This window comes from Callorhinus ursinus, unplaced genomic scaffold (assembly GCF_003265705.2).
Source record: "Callorhinus ursinus isolate GAN/ISIS: 27379988/994484 unplaced genomic scaffold, GSC_fseal_2.0 scaffold35, whole genome shotgun sequence".
Lineage (NCBI taxonomy): Eukaryota > Metazoa > Chordata > Mammalia > Carnivora > Otariidae > Callorhinus > Callorhinus ursinus.
The window spans coordinates 1,935,140-1,952,733 of record NW_027397097.1 but is presented as its reverse complement, the minus strand read 5'-3'; the positions used below and the strand labels follow the sequence as shown (position 1 = coordinate 1,952,733).

Genomic DNA, 17,594 nt, shown 5'->3' with positions numbered 1-17,594 from the left:
TTAAGCATCTGCCTTGGGCTCAGGTCATGATCCCAAGGTCCTGGGATCCAGCCCCGCATCGGGCTCCCTGCTCGGCAGGAAGCCTGCTTCTCCCTCTCCCACTCCCACTGCTAGTGTTCCTGCTCTCACAATCTCTCTCTGTCAAATAAATAAATAAAATCTTTAAAAAACACAAGCAGAGTGCATAATTCATAGTAAGCATTCAGTAAATGAGAGCTCTCACTAGGTCTTCACGTGATCAAAATTGCATAAAGTCAAATGTAATAAGGAGCAAAGACTGCAATGAGGCAACCAAAATAATCAACATACTGAAAGTGGTGGGGTTATAATGAAATAGAGACCAAAAAAAAAAAAAATACAAAAGATCAATGAAACCAAGAGCTGGTTGTTTGAAAAGATAAAGAAAATTGATAAACCTTTAGCCAGACACAAGAAGAGAAAAAGAGGACCCAAATAAAATTAGAAACAAAAAAAGAACAATCAACACCACAGAAATACAAAGAACTGTAAGAGACCACTACAAAAAATTATATACCAAAAAACTGGACAACCTAGAAGAAGTAGATAAATTCCTACAAACATATATCTTTCAAAACTCAATCTGGTAGAAATAGAAAATCTGAGCAGACAGATTACTAGTAATGAAATTGAATCAGCAATCAAAAACCTCCCAACAAACAAAAGTCCAGGACCAGATGGCTTCGCAGGTGAGTCCTACTATTTAAAGAGTTAATACCTACTATTTAAAGAATAATACCTATTCTCCACAAACTATTTGAAAAAGAAAAAAAGGAAAGCTTCCAAATACATTCAATGAGGCCAGCATTACCCTGATACAAAACCACACAAAGACACTACAAAAAAACAAAAAACCAAACAAACAAAACACCTACAGGCCAATATCCGGCATACATATAGATGCAAAAACCCTCAACAAAAGTATTAGCAAACCACATCCAACAAACATTAAAAGGATAATGCATCATGAGCTGGCAGGACTTATTACAGGGTTGCAAGGATGATTCAGTATTCACAAATCATACTCCACATTAACAAAATGAAGGATAAAAATCATACAATTATCTCAATAAATTCAGAAAAAGCATGTAACAAAGCAATATCCATTCATGATACAAACTCAACAAAGTAGGGGTAGAGAAAATATACCTCAACATAATAAAGACCATATATGAAAAACCCACAGTCAACATCATACTCAAAGGAGAAAAACCAAAAACTTCCTCTACGATCAGGAACAAGACAAGAATGTCCACTCTTGCCACTTTTACTCAACATAGTATTGGAAGTCCTAGCCACAGCAAGCAGGCAAGAAAAAGAACAGAAAGCATCCAAGTTGGTAAGGAAGAACTTTATTACTATTTGCAGATGACATACCAGTATATATAGAAAACCCTAAAGATTTCACCAAAAACCTATTAGAAGTAATATATGCATTCAGTAAAGTTTCAGGATACAAAATTAATGTACAGAGATCTGTTGCATTTCTATATACTAATAAAGTAGCAGAAAGAGAAAATAAAAAATTCCATTTGCAATTGTACCAAAAAGAATAAAACACCTAGCAATAAACTTGAGGAGGTGAAAGGCCCATACTCTGAAAACTGTAAGACACTGATGAAAGAAACTGCAGATGACACAAAAGGAAAGATATGCCATGCTCATGGATTGGAAGAATTAATATTATTAAAATGTCCATATCACCCAAAGCAATCTATAGATTCAATGTAATCCCTACCAAAACACCAACAGCATTTCTCTTTTTTTTTAAGATTTTATTTATTTATTTGAGAGAGAGAGAGAGAAACAGTATGAGAGGGGAGAAGGTCAGAGGGAGAAGCAGGCTCCCCGCTGAGCCGGGAGCCCGATGTGGGACTCGATCCCAGGACTCCAGGATCGTGACCTGAGCTGAAGGCAGTCGCTTAACCAACTGAGCCACCCACGCGCCCCCAACAGCATTTCTCACAAAACTGCTAAAATTTGTATGAAACTGCCAAGACCCCAAAGAGCCAAAGCAATCTTAAGAAAGAAAAGCAAAGCTAGAGGCTTCATAATGCCAGGTTTCAAGGTATACTACAAAGCTATAATAATCAAAACAGTATGGTACTAGCATAAAAACAGACACATAAATTATTCCAATTTTAGTATACGTGCTGCCAAAGTAAGCAGAGCAGACACATAAATCAACAGAACATAAGTAAGAGTTCAGAAATAAACCGATTTTTTTTTTTAAGATTTTATTTATTTATTTGAGAGAGAGAGAATGAGAGATAGAGAGCACGAGAGGGAAGAGGGTCAGAGGGAGAAGCAGACTCCCTGCTGAGCAGGGAGCCCGATGTGGGACTCGATCCCGGGACTCCAGGATCATGACCTGAGCCGAAGGCAGTCGCTTAACCAACTGAGCCACCCAGGCGCCCCAGAAATAAACCCATGTTTATATGGGCAATTAATCTACAACAAAGGAGGCAAGAATATAGAATGGAGTGAAGACCGTCTCTTCAATAATTGGCATTGGGAAAACTGGACAGCCACATGCAAAAGAATGAAACTGGACCACTTAAACTATACACAAAAATTAACTCAAAATGGATTAAAGACCTACATAAAACTCCTAAAACATAGTAATTTCTTTGACATTGGCTTTAGCAGCGTTTTTCTAGGTATGTCTCCTCAGCCAAGGGAAACAAAAGCAAAACTAAATTAATTTGGACTACACCAAAATAAAAGGCTTCTGTAGAGGGGCACCTGGTGGCTCAGTCAATTAAGTGTCAGCTCAGGTCATGATCTCAGGGTCCTGGGATCGAGCCCCACATCGGGCTCTGCACTCAGCACAGAGTCTCTGCTGGAGATTCTCTCTCTGCCCCTCCCCTCTGCTCCTCTCCCTGCTTGCTCTCTCTCTAAATAAATGAAATCTTAAAAAAAAAAAAAAAAGAGCTTCTGTAGAGCAAATAAAACCATTAACAAAATAAAAAGGCAACCTACTAAATGGGAGAAGATATTTGCAAATGATATATCCAATAAGGGGTTAATATTCATAAACACATAAGGCACTTCTACAACTCAACACCAAAAAACAAATAATCTGATTAAAAATGGGCAGAACAGAAAGACATGTATAATATGACCTCACTGATATGAGGAATTCTTTTTTTTTATTGTTATGTTAATCACCATATATTACATCATTAGTTTTTGATGCAGTGTTCCATGATTCATTGTTTGTTCATAACACCCAGTGCACCATGCAATATGAGGAATTCTTAATCTCAGGAAACAAACTGAGGGTTGCTGGAGTGGTGGGGGTGGGAGGGATGGAGTGCCTGGGTGATAGACATTGGGGGGGGTATGTGTTATGGTGAGCGCTGTGAATTGTTTAAGACTGTTGAATCACAGACCTGTACCTCTGAAACAAATAATACATTATATGTTAAAAAAAAAAAAGAAGAAGAAGATAGCAGGAGGGGAAGAATGAATGGGGGGAAATCGGAGGGGGAGTCGAACCATGAGAGACTATGGACTCTGAAAAACAAACAGAGTTCTAGAGGGGAGGGGGGTGGGGGGATGGGTTAGCCTGGTGATGAGTATTAAGGAGGGCATGTTCTGCATGGAGCACTGGGTGTTATACGCAAACAATGAATCATGGAACACTGCATCAAAAACAATGATGTAATGTATGGTGATTAACCTAACATAATAATAAAAAAAAATGGGCAGAAGACACGAACAGACATTTTTCCAAAGAAGACATACATGAAAAGGTGCTCAACGTCACTAATCATAGATGCAAGTCAAAACCACAATGAGATATCATCACATGCCTGTCAGAATGGCTAAAGTCAAAGACACGAGAAATGAGAAGTGTTGGCAAGGATACAAAGAAAAAGGAACCTTTGGGCGCCTGGGTGGCTTAGTTGGTTAAGTGACTGCCTTCAGCTCAGGTCATGATCCTGGAGTCCCCGGATCGAGTCCCACATCAGGCTCCCTGCTTAGCAGGGAGTCTGCTTCTCCCTCTGACCCTCTTCCCTCTCGTGCTCTCTATCTCTCATTCTCTCCCTCTCAAATAAATAAATAAAATCTTTAAAAAAAAAAAAAGAAAAAGGAACCTTTGTGCACTGTTGGTGGAATGTAAATTGGTGCAGCCACTGTGGAAAACAGTATGGAGGTTCCTCAAAAAATTAAAAATAGAACTGCCAGTAATTCCACTATTAGGTATTTACCCAAAGAAAACCAAAACACTAATTTGAAAAGACATATGCACTCCTATGTTTACTGCAGCGTTATTTATAGTTAGTTGCCAAGCAGCCCAAGTGTCCATTTGTAGATGAAGGAATAAAGAAGATGTGGTTTATATATACCATGGAATATTACTCAGCCATAGAAAGAGGAGATCTTGCCATTTGTGACAATATGGATAGACCTAGAGGGTATTATGCTAAGGGAATTCAGACAAAGAAAGACAAATACCATATGATTTTACTTATATGTGGAATAAAAAATAAAACAAAATACATGAACAAACAAACAAAAAGCAGAAACAGACCCATAAATAGAACCAACTGAAGGCTGCCTAGGGGAAGGAGAGAGGGGGGTGGGTAAATGGATGAAAGTGAGCAGGAAATACAGAACTCCAGTTTTGGAATGAATAAGTCATGGAGATAAAAGGTACACCATAGGAATACAGTAAATGGTATTGTAATACTGTATGGTCATAGATGGATACTATGCTCACACTTGCGGCTAGCATGGCATAACATACAGACTTGAGTCAGTAAGTCGTACACCTAAACTGATGTAAAATTGTGTGCCAACCATACTCCAATTTTTTAAAAAAATCACCAAAACCTCCAGGGGGAAAAATGTGGTGGAGTTACAGCAATTTCTTTATAATGTTTAATTTGTCCTTTCCAGGAAAAATAAATTATCTAAAAACACAAACCAAGGACTTGAGGTCACTTTCAGTTACCCGGACACACTCCATTAGGTAGGCTTGAAAGCCAGATTCTGTTCAGGGCCTAGAAGCAGTGCCTGACAAGGGGCAAAGCAGAGCGGCCAGTGAACAGAACAGCCTCCCATGTGAAAACTGGTAAGTTACAACTTTGCCTGGTTAATTTCTTTATTTCTACTGCAGTATTTATTAGCATTCTGCTTAATAAGTAAATTGAAGCTTCCTCATTAAGGAAGGCATTTTAGTGGCAAGCTTGGCGATATGTAAATTGCTGAAAGTTTCCCAAGATTTTCAGAACGCTGTCGGGGACTCTGGTGCCATCTGCCGGCAACACTTCGTGCAGACACATTAAGTTCAATAACTTGCTCAAGTGCTTGTGCCTGATGCTGGTACAAAGTAATGGGAAGCTTTGCCCCTAACTTCACTCCCAGGATTTAGGATGGTGAGACAAATACAATGAATTGAACAGCCACTGAGTACAAGCAGCAAAGCATCAAGTACTGACATGAGAGTTCAGAGGAAAGATGTAGCAGTGTGAGCAGGAGCCATCAGGGAAGACTGTCTGGAAGAGACAGAACTCTGGCTGTTTCTGAGGGGGCTTGGATTTGGCCAGCTGAAGGGGGAAACTGAAAGCCATTCACCTTTTTTTCCCTGAATTTACAAATACAAAGCTAAAGTGAAGACTAGCCTGAAACCCGTTCATTGATTCACTGCAAACATTTACTAAGGGACAATCCCAGCTTCTCTGATCTGGAAAGTTAAGAATAGCTACATCCCACCTATCTCTCCACAAGACTATACAGTTGAAAGGATGACGTTAGGCGCTGACAATAAGAGCTAGACCATATTTAAATGGACTTTTGGATTTTTTTTTCACCTCAGAAACTAGAATTCATGAAAAACCAGAAAACAGCTCCCATATCACATCCTCCCCTGGGCACCAGCTGCCTTGCTGGTCTGCCATGCTTGGCACTTTTGTCTTTCAGGATTCTCATCACTTCTGTATTGCTCTATGTCGTGTGGGTAGTGATCACCCACCATGAGTGGCTGAAAAGGAATATAAAGGATGAACTGAAAACTGCAAGTCCAGCTAATAGAGCAAAGTAAGAGACTCGCAGCTAACAGAACAATCAGCTTGGGGAAAAATGCTGATAAATGGACAGAGGTCAACTGGAGGAATGTGTCTAGGACATGCTTCACAGCTCTGGTCAATATATTCATGAATAATTTGGATGAAAATACAGAAGATCTGCTTACCAAACTGTGGACAGCAAAAAGTTTAGGAGCTGGGAGAGAACAAGACAGTGAACTTGGAAGACAGAAGAAGCAAGATCCAAAATGAATAAAGCTTGTTTCTACAGTTCTTCTAGCTCTAACATTCTATGAGCCAGTAAGCTGAAATGAAGAATGAAAACTATATGATGAAACCCAACCAACTACCCAAGTATAGGATGGAAAAATGAGTGGCTTAACAGCAGTTCATGTGAAACAGATCTAGGGGTCTCAGCTGACCACAAATTGCCAGGGAATATATGCCAGGAGGGACACTGACAAAAAAGCCAACGCACCCTTATGCTGCTTAACTAGGAATATGCCCAGAATGAAGGAGGCAGCAGCTCTACTGTTCTCTGCTCTGTCAAAGCATTCTTAGGGCCCTACAATTAAGTCTTGGGACCACACTGTACAAAGAACACTGACAAAGGAACATGGCCATAAGGGAGCAGCCAGGATTACAAAGGGTCTAGAAACCAAATTACATAGTGAACAGCAGAAGGTACTAGGACAATAGACCTGGAGAACTACAGGGAGGCATAGCTGTTACCTTCAGTTATCTGAAGATTGTCCAGAGGCCCAGTAAGGAGATATATGCAGTGTAGTTCTTGCGAACAAGTATGACCCCACACATCGCTAGAATACCCTACAGGACAAAAATTTGGTTTTCAATTCCACCCTACCATGCCCCTGCAAACAGTCACCTTACCACATGAGGCAGACCATTCCATTGCTAATAGATGTGCTAGATAGTTCTTCCCTGATGCCTACCTGAAAAATCTGCCTTTGTGTACTTTCTGCCTCTGGGTCCAACTCTTGTCCTCCAGAGAGGCACACAGTACATTTACTTCCTGTTTCTTATGACTACTCTTCTAATACCCAAAATTTTGTCTTTTTCCCCAAGTCTTCTCTCCAGGGAAGAGTCAGTCAAGAAATAATTTAACAAACATTTACTGAGCCCTTACCAGGCACCATACTAAGGACTGCAGAATCCAGAGATAAAAAACTAAACCTCCTCAAGAACTTAAGACTACCAAGGAGAAAAAAAACAATTATAATGCAGTATGATAAAGCTATAACGGAGTAAGCCCTGGTGGCCCAGAAAGTGGAGGAGAGGCTTTCACTCAACATGGGGGAACCAAGGCTTCCTGAAGAAAGCAAACTTTGACCTCTGTCCTGATGACCTAGTAGGTGTAAGTAAAGGCATCACGATGAGTGAGTGTTCAGGATGAGGGAACATGGTATGTCTGAGAAAGTACAAATGAGGAGGGAGGTGTGAGAAATGAGCCTAAAGAGCAGGCAAGGCTCAGAGAAGGCTGATGTATGCAGCATTACACATAGAGAAGTTTTTATTATACTCTGGGGAAAAAAGTTTTCCTTTCGCCTAGAAAGTGGATTACCACCCTTTACCATCTTAGACCATATTCTCTAGTCACATCCCAGTAACCCTCTTAATGTGTTGGTCTAAGAAAAATCTATAGTACTTTAAAGATTTCAAGGTAGAGGAGATTTTGCCATTCATCCATCCCACAAGGGAACTGCAGTTCAGGGGACAGGAGTTTAAAAAGATACTGTTTCTGGTAACAAAAATGATGAAAGCTTCTCCTTGGAGATCTTTAAAAACAGGATAGATACTTTTCCAGGCATAAACTTACTCCTTCCCCTAACATCCCTGTGGGAGCTAAGGAGTGAGTAATATTAGACTCTGAACAGATGATGAAAACTGAGCGACAGAGAAGCCAAAAAGCAAGCTGGGCCTGGGCTAGGTTTCTAATCCAGATCTTCTGTCTCCCAAGTCCTGCCTCCTTGGCACCCATTCACTTTTGAGTTTGTGATAAAACCCTGGAAAGGCTGAGAAGGCAATATGATGGACCTAGGCAAAAGTCACTAAAGAAGGAAAAATCAGGGGAGTTAAAAACAGAAATGACCATGGCAGAAACTGATAATTTCCTGGAGCTTTTGAGAAACCTCAAAAAATGGTTGAGTGCTCATATGAGAAGAGTACTTAACCAAGAATCAGATTTTTTTTTTTAAAGATTTTATTTTCATTTATTTATGTGACAGAGAGAGAGAGACAGCGAGAGCAGGAACACCAGCAGAATCAGATTTTGGTTTTATGTCCAACTCCCCAATTTAATGGTCATGTGCTCCCAGCAAATCTCTTCAGGATTCTGCACTTTGGCTTACTAATCTGAAAAATGGAGGTATGTCCCTATCCTTACTGCCGAATAAAGCCATTGTGGGGTTCCAATGAGATATCAGATGAGAAAAGTATTTTTTTTAAATATCAACAAATTGCAACTATAAGCAGCTTAAGGTGGTATTACTACTGTTGCTATGACTGAAATGAACAGTACCCTGAAATTTAAATACAGAAAACAGTAGGACCTTTTGCTCCTAAATAGCAGTTAATTTAGATGCAATTCTTTTAACGTTTAGGATGGACTTGAACTCCTAAGTTACAAAAAGATGTTTGATACTTTTCACAGTGAAACCAGTGGATTGGCATACTTGCTCATAATCAGCCTAATGGCTGGCAGCATCCACACACTCTCTGGCAGTGCTTCTCATAAGGGGTGAATTTCCTCCCCAGGGGACATGTAATGAAGTTTGGAGACATTTTTGGTTGTGATGATCAGGAGAGGGGATGCTAGTGGTATCTAGTAGGTGGAAGCCAGGCATGCTACTAAACATCCTACACATGATAGTCACCCACAAAAATAACCATCTGGCCCAAAATGTGAATAGTCTCCCTATTGAGAGACCTGGTCTAGGAGAGTAGAACTAGTGTTTTTCCACCCAGGGGTCATGTGTGCCAACTGAAAGTCTGGGTTGCCAACTAGCACTAGGGAAGAAAAGAAAATTTCATTCAGTTTGAGAGAAACAGAGCCTTATCAATTAATTCCATCATTTCTCAGCATGCCCATAAGAAGCATTTTTTTTAAAGCTCCAGTAGCTAATCTCAAACAGTTCATGTTTCTACTACTTGACAATAATCCCAGTGTCTCTCCTTTACACAACATTCTCTGGGGAGCCATTTTGCTTTGATTCTTTTTTAGTCCCATTCTTCGCCCCATAGACATTTAATGTGTTTAATATGTATATTTTTGTTTGTATCTGTTCTTACAAACTGTATTTTTTGCACATGTGTTTTGATTTATTAGTTGGCCCTGTGTCTTTCTGTTTGTTACTTTTTCCACTCAGTACTCTGCTTTTAAGATCCATGTCCTTACAGGTAAACCTAATGTGTTGCTTTTAACTGCAATGCAGAGTCATGATATGCATCCACCACATTTTACTTATTTATCCAGATACAAATACCCAGACTGCCTCCAACTCTTCAATTAACTGCCATAATTAACATTTATTTTATTTTTTTGTTAAAGATTTTACTTATTTGCTTGTTTGTTTGACAGAGAGAGATAGCACGAGAGAGGGAACATAAGCAGGGGGAGTGGGAGAGAGAGAAGCAAGCTTCCCGCGGAGCAGGGAGCCCGATGCAGGGCTCGATCCCAGGACCCCGGATCATGACCTGAGCCGAAGGCAGGCGCCTAATGACTGAGCCACCCAGGTGCTCCATAATTAACATTTAAACCAATACCTTCTCACATGCCCCTTTAGGGTATGTCACAAGATATGTATATATTCCATCTGACTGAATAGTGCCATGCTGCTCTCCATAATACCTGCCCCATCTTCATACCTACAAAGAATACACAAAAGTTCCTAAAACCTCTGATCCCTGCCAGCAGTTGGACATATCCAGCTTGTTAGTCTAGAATATCAATTATCATCAGTTTTAATCATTACTAAACTCCTATTCTGCTATCAGTTAACTTTGCCTATGGTACCCTTTACAGAACAAATCCCCTTAATCTTTTTTTTTAAATTATTTATTTATTTATTTAAAGAGGGACACAGGGGGGTGGGAAGGACAGATAGAGACAGGGAGAGAGAAAACCCCAAGTAGACTCCACACCCAGCATGGAGTCTGACGTGGGGGCTCAATCCCACAACCCCGAGATCATGAACCAAGCCAAACTCAAGAGTCAGACACTTAATCGACTGAGCCACCCAGGTCCCCTCGCCTTAATCTTAATAATCAAATTTATCATATTTTTATCTTATTTATCTACATAATTTTTATTAACTTCATAGTTTTGCCTTTCATAATTAGATCTTTAATCTATCCTTAGTCCCCTTTGTATGCAGTGTGATACAGGTATCTAGTTTTAATATTTCTCCATATGGTGAGTCAGTTTTCTCAATACAATCTACTTAACAATGACTTTTCTTCACCGATTGGTGGTTACACTTTTATTATGGTTTTTTTTTTAAGATTTATTTATTTACTTGAGAGAGAGAATGAGTGGTAGGGGCAAAGGGGAAGAGAATCTTAGGTACACTCCAAGCAGAGCATGGAGCCCGACACAGGGCTCACTCTCACAACCCTGAGATCATGACCTGAGATCAAGACGTGAGCCGAAACTAAGAGTCAGATGCTTTACCTGACTGAGCCATCCAGGCTCCCCTACACTTTTATTGTATATTAAGTTCCCATTATACAGGGATCTGTCTCTGAGATCTTTACTCTGTTCTACTGGTCTATTTGTCTATTCTTATGATGTCTTACTATCTGAAAAGGCAAGTCTGTGTTTTAGGAATTGCTTTCTTCTTGCCTTTATTTTTGAACCTCAAGTAGAGGGGGGAAATGAGTTAATCAGAATCTCTCATGAATAGTCCCATCATTAGTCATGCATGGACTACTTTTAATTTTTAAAAATTACTTTTAATTGTGGTAAAAACTCATAAAATTAACCATCTTAATCATTTTTAAATATATGGTTCTGTAGTGCTAAGTAATATTCTCACTGCTTTCTAACAGATCTCCAGAACTTTTTCATCTTACAAAACAGACACTTCTATGCCCATTAAATAACAACTCCCTACTCTCCCCCTCTGCCCCTTCTCCTGATAACCACCTTTCTACTTTCTGTCTCTGTGAATCCGACTACTCTAGGTACTTCATATAAGTGGAAGACAAATATAAGCATTTGTCATTTTGTGACTGGCTTATTTCACTAAGCATAATGTCCTGATGGATCACCATGTTGAAGCATATGACAAAATTTCCTTCCTTTTTAAGTTATTTTTAATAATACAACTACTGAACCCACCACCCAACATAAAAACTGGAACAACTAAAACTATTTATATCTATGTGCTCTTCTCTAGCCTATCCTCCAGTCTTCCAACCAATATCACCCTTATCCTGCATCTTATCATTCCCTTGCTTCTTAAAATATGGTTGTATTATGCATATACATATTTTTAAAACATATTCTTTAGTTTTCACTGTTTTTAGCTTTCTATGAAAGGTATCAAGTTATGAGCAGCCTTCTGAATCTTTTTTCACTCAATATTAAATGGCTAAGATTCATCCTTGCCATTACTTGTAACTACAGTTAATTATTTTTCGTGTTGTTTTATGTATTTCATGTTATATACATGGTTTTATAAGTTACATAATATTCCATTGGTGAATACATCACAACTAACTTATCCAGTCACCCATATTTGGGTACTGAGTCATTTTTAAGTTTTTGCTATTACAAATAATGCTGTTATAGAAATTCTGGTACATCCTCCTAGGATGCATCTGCAAAAATCCAAGATCAAAATGAAAAGGCAACCTACTGAATGAAAGAGGATATTTGCAAATGATATATCTGATAAAGGGCTAATATCCAAGATATATAAAGAACCTATACAGCCTGACACCAAAAAATAATAATGAAAGAATCTGATTAAAAATGGGCAGAGGAGGGGCACCTGGGTGGCTCAGTGGGTTGAGCATCCCACTGTAGACCTAGAGGGTTTAAGCTTGGGTCATGATCTCGGGGTCCTGGGATTGAACCCTGCTTCAGGCTCCCTGTGGTGCAGGGAGTCTGCATCCCCTCTCCCCACTCTTGCACGGGTGTGCAGCCTCTCTCTTTCTCTCTAAAATAAATAAATAAATCTTAAAAAAAAAAAAGATCAAAAAAACTGGGCAGAGGACCTGAATAGACATTTTTCCAAAGAAGACATACAGATGGCCAAGAAGTACATGAAAAGATGCTCAACATCACTGATCATCAGGGGAATGCAAATCAAAACTATAGTGAGACATGACCTCACATAGAATGGCTAGTATCAAAAAGAAAAGAAATAACAAGTGTTGGTGAGGATGTGAAGAAAAGGGAAGGCTGGTATACTGTAAATTATTAGTATCGCCACTGTGGAAAACATTGTGGAAGTTCCTCAAAAAATTTAAAATAGAAATATCATATGATCTAATAATTCCACTATTGGTTACTTACTGTCCCCCCCGCAAAAAGAAACTATAATTTGAAAAGATATGTGCAATCTCTATGTTTAACACAGCATTATTTACAATAGTGAAGATATAGAAGCAACCTAAGTGTCCAGTGATAGATGAATGAATAAAAAAGATGTGGTATATATGTGTGTAATATTATGTAGCCATAAATAACAATGAGATCTTGCCATTCGTGACAATATGGATGGACCTAGAGGGTATCATGCTAAGTGAAATATGTCAGACAGAGAAAGACAAATACCATGTAACTTCACTTATATGTGGAATCTAAAAAAAACCCACGAAAACAAATGAACGAAAAGAAACAGACTCATAAATACAGAGAATAAAGAGTTGCCAGGGGGGAAAAGTGTATGGGGATGGGCAAAATAGGGACAGGGGATTAAGAAGTACAAACTTTCAGTTATGAAATAAGTAAGTCAGGAGACTGAAAATTACAGCATAAGGAATACAGTTAATAAGACTGTAATAATGTACAGTGACAGGTAGTAAATACACTTATCATAGTGAGCACTGTAGAATGTATGGAATTGTTGAATCACTATGTTGAACACCTGAAAATAATATAACATTCTGTATCAACCATACTTCAATAAACATTTCAAGGAAATTGAAATAACAAATACAAAAACTAATCAACAATACGAACAACCGGTAGAAGAAATCAATGACTAGTAAGCATGAAAATGTGCTCAACCTCACTAATAATTAAAAATCTTAAAAAAAAAAAAAAAGAGAAGAAGGGAACAGAGAGGAACTATAAAAACAACCACAAAACAAGTAACAAAATGGAAATAAGTACATACCTATCAATAATTACTTTTTTTTTTAAGATTTTATTTATTTGACAGAGACACAGCAAGACAGGGAACACAAGCAGAGGGCGTGGTGGGAGAGGGAGAAGCAGGCTTCCCGCTGAGCAGGGAGCCCGATGCGGGGCTCGATCCCAGGACCCTGGGATCATGACCTGAGCCAAAGGCAGACACTTAATGACTGAGCCACCTAGAAGCCTCTACTTTGTTTTTGTTTTTTTTTAAGATTTTATTTATTGGAGAGAGAGAGATAGAGAGAGCAAAAGTAGGCAGAGTGGCAGGCAGATGAAGAGGTAGAAGCAGGCTCTCCGCTGAGCAGGGAGCCGGACATGGGGCTTGATCCCAAGACCCCAGGATCACAACCCGAGCCAAAGGCAGCCGCTCAACTGACTGAGACACCCAGGCGCCCCTATTTTGTTTTTTTATTAGACATTTAAAATTTTTTTTAAATTTATTTTAAGTAATGTCTACATCCAATACAGGGCTCAAACTTATGACCCTGAGATCAAGAGTCACACACTCCTCCTACTGAGCCAGCCAGACACCCCTATCAATAATTACTTCGAATGTAAATGGACTGAACACTCCAATCAAAAGACATAGGATGACAAAATGGATAAAAAAAACAAGACCATCTATATGCTGCCACAAGAGACGCACTTCAGACCTAAAGACACATAGAGAATGAAAGTGAGGGGATGGAAAAGCATTTTTCATGCAAATGGAAGTGAAAAGAAAACAAGGGTAGCCATACTTATATCAGACAAAGTAGACTTTAAAACAAAGACTGTAACAAGAGATAAGGAAAGACACTAATAATCATAAAGGAGACAATCCAACAAGAAAATATAACAATTGTAAGTAGTTATGCACCCGACTGGGAGCACCCAAATACATAAAGCAGCTAATAACACACTTAAAGGAAGTAACTGACAGTAATATAATAATAGTAAGGGAGTTTAACACCCCACTTACATCAATGGATAGATCATCCAAATAGAAAATCAACAAGAAAACAGCAGTTTTGAATGACACACTGGACCAGACGGATCAAACAGATACATTCAAAACATGCCATCCTAAAACAACAGAATACACATTCTTTTCAAGTGCATATGGAATGTTCTCCAGAATAGATCACATATGAGGCCACAAAACACATCTCAACAAATTAAAAATAAACTCATAATGGATTAAGGATCTAAATGTAAGACCTAAAACCATAAAAATCCTAAAAGAGAACATAAGCAATAACTTCTCTGACATCAGCCACAGAAACATTTTCTAGATATGTCTCCTGAGGCAAGAGAAACAAAAGCAAAAATAAACTACTGGGATTACATCAAAATAAAAAGCTTCTGCACAGCAAAAGAAACAATCAACAAAATTAAAAGACATCCTACTGAATGGGAGAAGATGTTTGCTAATGACATATCCAATAAAGGGTTAGTATCCAAAATATATAAAGAATTTATACAACTCAACACCAAAAAGAAACAGTTAATCCAATTAGAAATGGGCAGAACACATGAACAGGTATTTCTCCAAAGAAGACATACTGATGGCAACAGACACATGAAAAGAGGCTCAACATCACTCATCATCAGGGAAATGCAAATCAAAACTATGATGAAATATGACTCCACACCTGTCAGAATGGCTAAAATCAAAAACACAAGAAACAACAAGTATTAGTGAAGATGTGGAGAAAAAGGAACCCTTGTGCACTGTTGGTAGGAAGGCAAACTGGTGTAGCTACTATGGAAAACAATATGGAAGTTCCTCAAAAAATTAAAAAGAGAATTACTATATGATCCGGTAACTCCACTCCTGGGTACTTACCCAAAGAATACAAAAACACTAAATGGAAAGATATATGCACTCCTATGTTTATTGCAGTATTATTTACAATAGCCAAATTATGGAAGCAGCCCAAGTGTGACTCAACAGATGAATAAAGATGATGTGGTACACACACACACACACACACACACACACACACACAGAGAGAGAGAGAGAGAGAGAGAGAGAGAAATATTACTCAGCCATAAAAAAGAATGGGAGCCCGCCATTTGTAACAACATGGATGGATCTAGAGAGTATAATGCTAAATGAAATAACGCAGTCTGAGAAAGACAGATACCATATGATTTCCTTCATGTGTAATTTAAAAAGCAAAACAAATGAACAAAGAAAAAAAGAGACAAATCAAAAACAGACTCTTAATCTGATGGTTACCAGAGGGGAGGTGGGTAGGGGGATGGGTGAAATAGGTGGAGAGAATTGATAGTATACTTATTGTGATGAGCCCTGAGTAACACAGAATTGCTGAATCACTGTTTTATACCTGAAACTAATGTAACACTGTAACTACATTGAAATTAAAATAAAAAAATTAAAAAAGAAAAAGTGTGGTACTGACATAAGCATAGTCATATAGTTCAATGGAATAGAACTGAGAGTACAAAAATAAATGCATACATCTACGGTCAATTGATTTTTTACAAGAGTGACAAATCATTCAATGGAAAAAGAAGTCTCTTCGAAAATAGTGCTAAGACAACTGGATAGCCACATGCAAAAAACTGAAGTTAGACTTTTACCTCACACCATTTACAAAAAGTAACACAAAATAGACCAAAGACCTGTAAGTAAGAGCTAAAAATATAAAACCCTTCCAAGAACACATAGAAATAAAGCTTAATAGTCTTGGATTTGGCAACAGATTCTTAGATATAATAATAAAAGCACAAGCAACAAAAGAAAAAATAGGTTTAAGGGTACAAACTTGGAACAAGTAAAATAAACCATAGAGATCTAATGCTAAGTATAATGCATACAGACACCAATACTGTAGTCTAATCATCAGACTTGCTAAGAGACTAGACCTTAATTATTTCAACCACTAAAAAGGATGATTACGTGATGTGACAGAGCTGCTTAATGTTGTTATAATGGCAATCATACTGCAAAAAATAAATGTATCAGTTAACATGTTGTACACCTTAAATATACCCAATGTCAGGGGTGCCTGGGTGGCTCAGTCGGTTAAGCATCTGCCTTCAGCTCAGGTCATGATCCGGGGGTCCCGGGATCGAGTCCTGCATCGGGCTCCCTGCTCAACGGGGAGCCTGCTTCTGCCTCTCCCTCTGCCACTCCCCCTGCTTGTGCTCTCTATCAAGTGAATAAATAAAATCTCTAAAAAAAATGTACTCAATGTTGTATGTCAAATATATTCATTAAAAAAGAAAAAAGAGATAAACTGGACATCAAACTTAAAAATGTTTATGCATCCTCTTTCCTATCTTGCAAGACGGGGAGTAAAAAAGCTGAGAAGCTGGATACTAAGGAGAAGAAATCTGAAGCCAAGAAGGCTGATGCTGGTGGCAAGGTTAAGAAGGGTAACCTCATGGCTAAAATGCCAAATGGGAAGCCCCACCGCAGTTGAAACCCTCTCCTAGTCAGAGCAATTGGCAGCTATTCCTGATCAGCTATGTAGTCCAGAAAGGCCATCTACAAGAGGAACTAGTCAACAGCTAAGAAAAGAAAGAGAAGGTTCTTGCTACTGTTACAAAATCAGTTGGTGGTGACAAGAACGGTAGTACCCGAGTGGTTAAACTTCACAAGATGCTGAGGTATTTTCTACTGAAGATGCGCCCTGAAAGCTGTTGAGCCACAGCAAAAAACCTTTTAGTCAGCATTGTAAGAAAACTGTGAGCTAGCATCACTCCTGGGACCATTTTGATCATCTTCACTGGGTGCCACAGAGGTAAGAGGGTGGTTCTCCTGAAGCCACGGAGCAGTGGCTTGTTACTTGTAACCAGACCTCTAGCCCTCTTCTCTACATAGAACACACTAGAAATTTGTTATTGCCACCTACACCAAAATTGGTATCAGCAGTGTGAAAATCCCAAAACATCTCACTGATGCTTACTTCAAGAAGCAGTAGCTACATAAACCCAGACACCAGGAAGGTGAGATCTTCGACACAGAGGAGGAGAAATATGAACTTGCAGAGTAGTGCAAGGTTGATCAGAAAGCTGTGGACTGGGCGCCTGGGTGGCTCAGTTGTTAAGCGTCTGCCCTCAGCTCAGGTCATGGTCTTGGGGTCCTGGGATCGAGTCCCACGTCAGGATCCCTGCTCTGGGGGAAGCCTGCTTCTCCCTCT

General features: G+C 39.0%; 1 protein-coding gene and 1 pseudogene across 7 annotated transcripts in view; one reads left to right on the top strand and one right to left on the bottom strand.

Moving 5' to 3' along the window:
• RNF121 (ring finger protein 121) overlaps positions 1-17,594 on the bottom strand; it is a 78,051-nt gene that overhangs the window by 22,133 nt on the left and 38,324 nt on the right. The gene's annotated exons all lie outside the window — the stretch shown is intronic.
• LOC141370431 (large ribosomal subunit protein eL6 pseudogene) lies at positions 696-17,501 on the top strand (annotated as a pseudogene).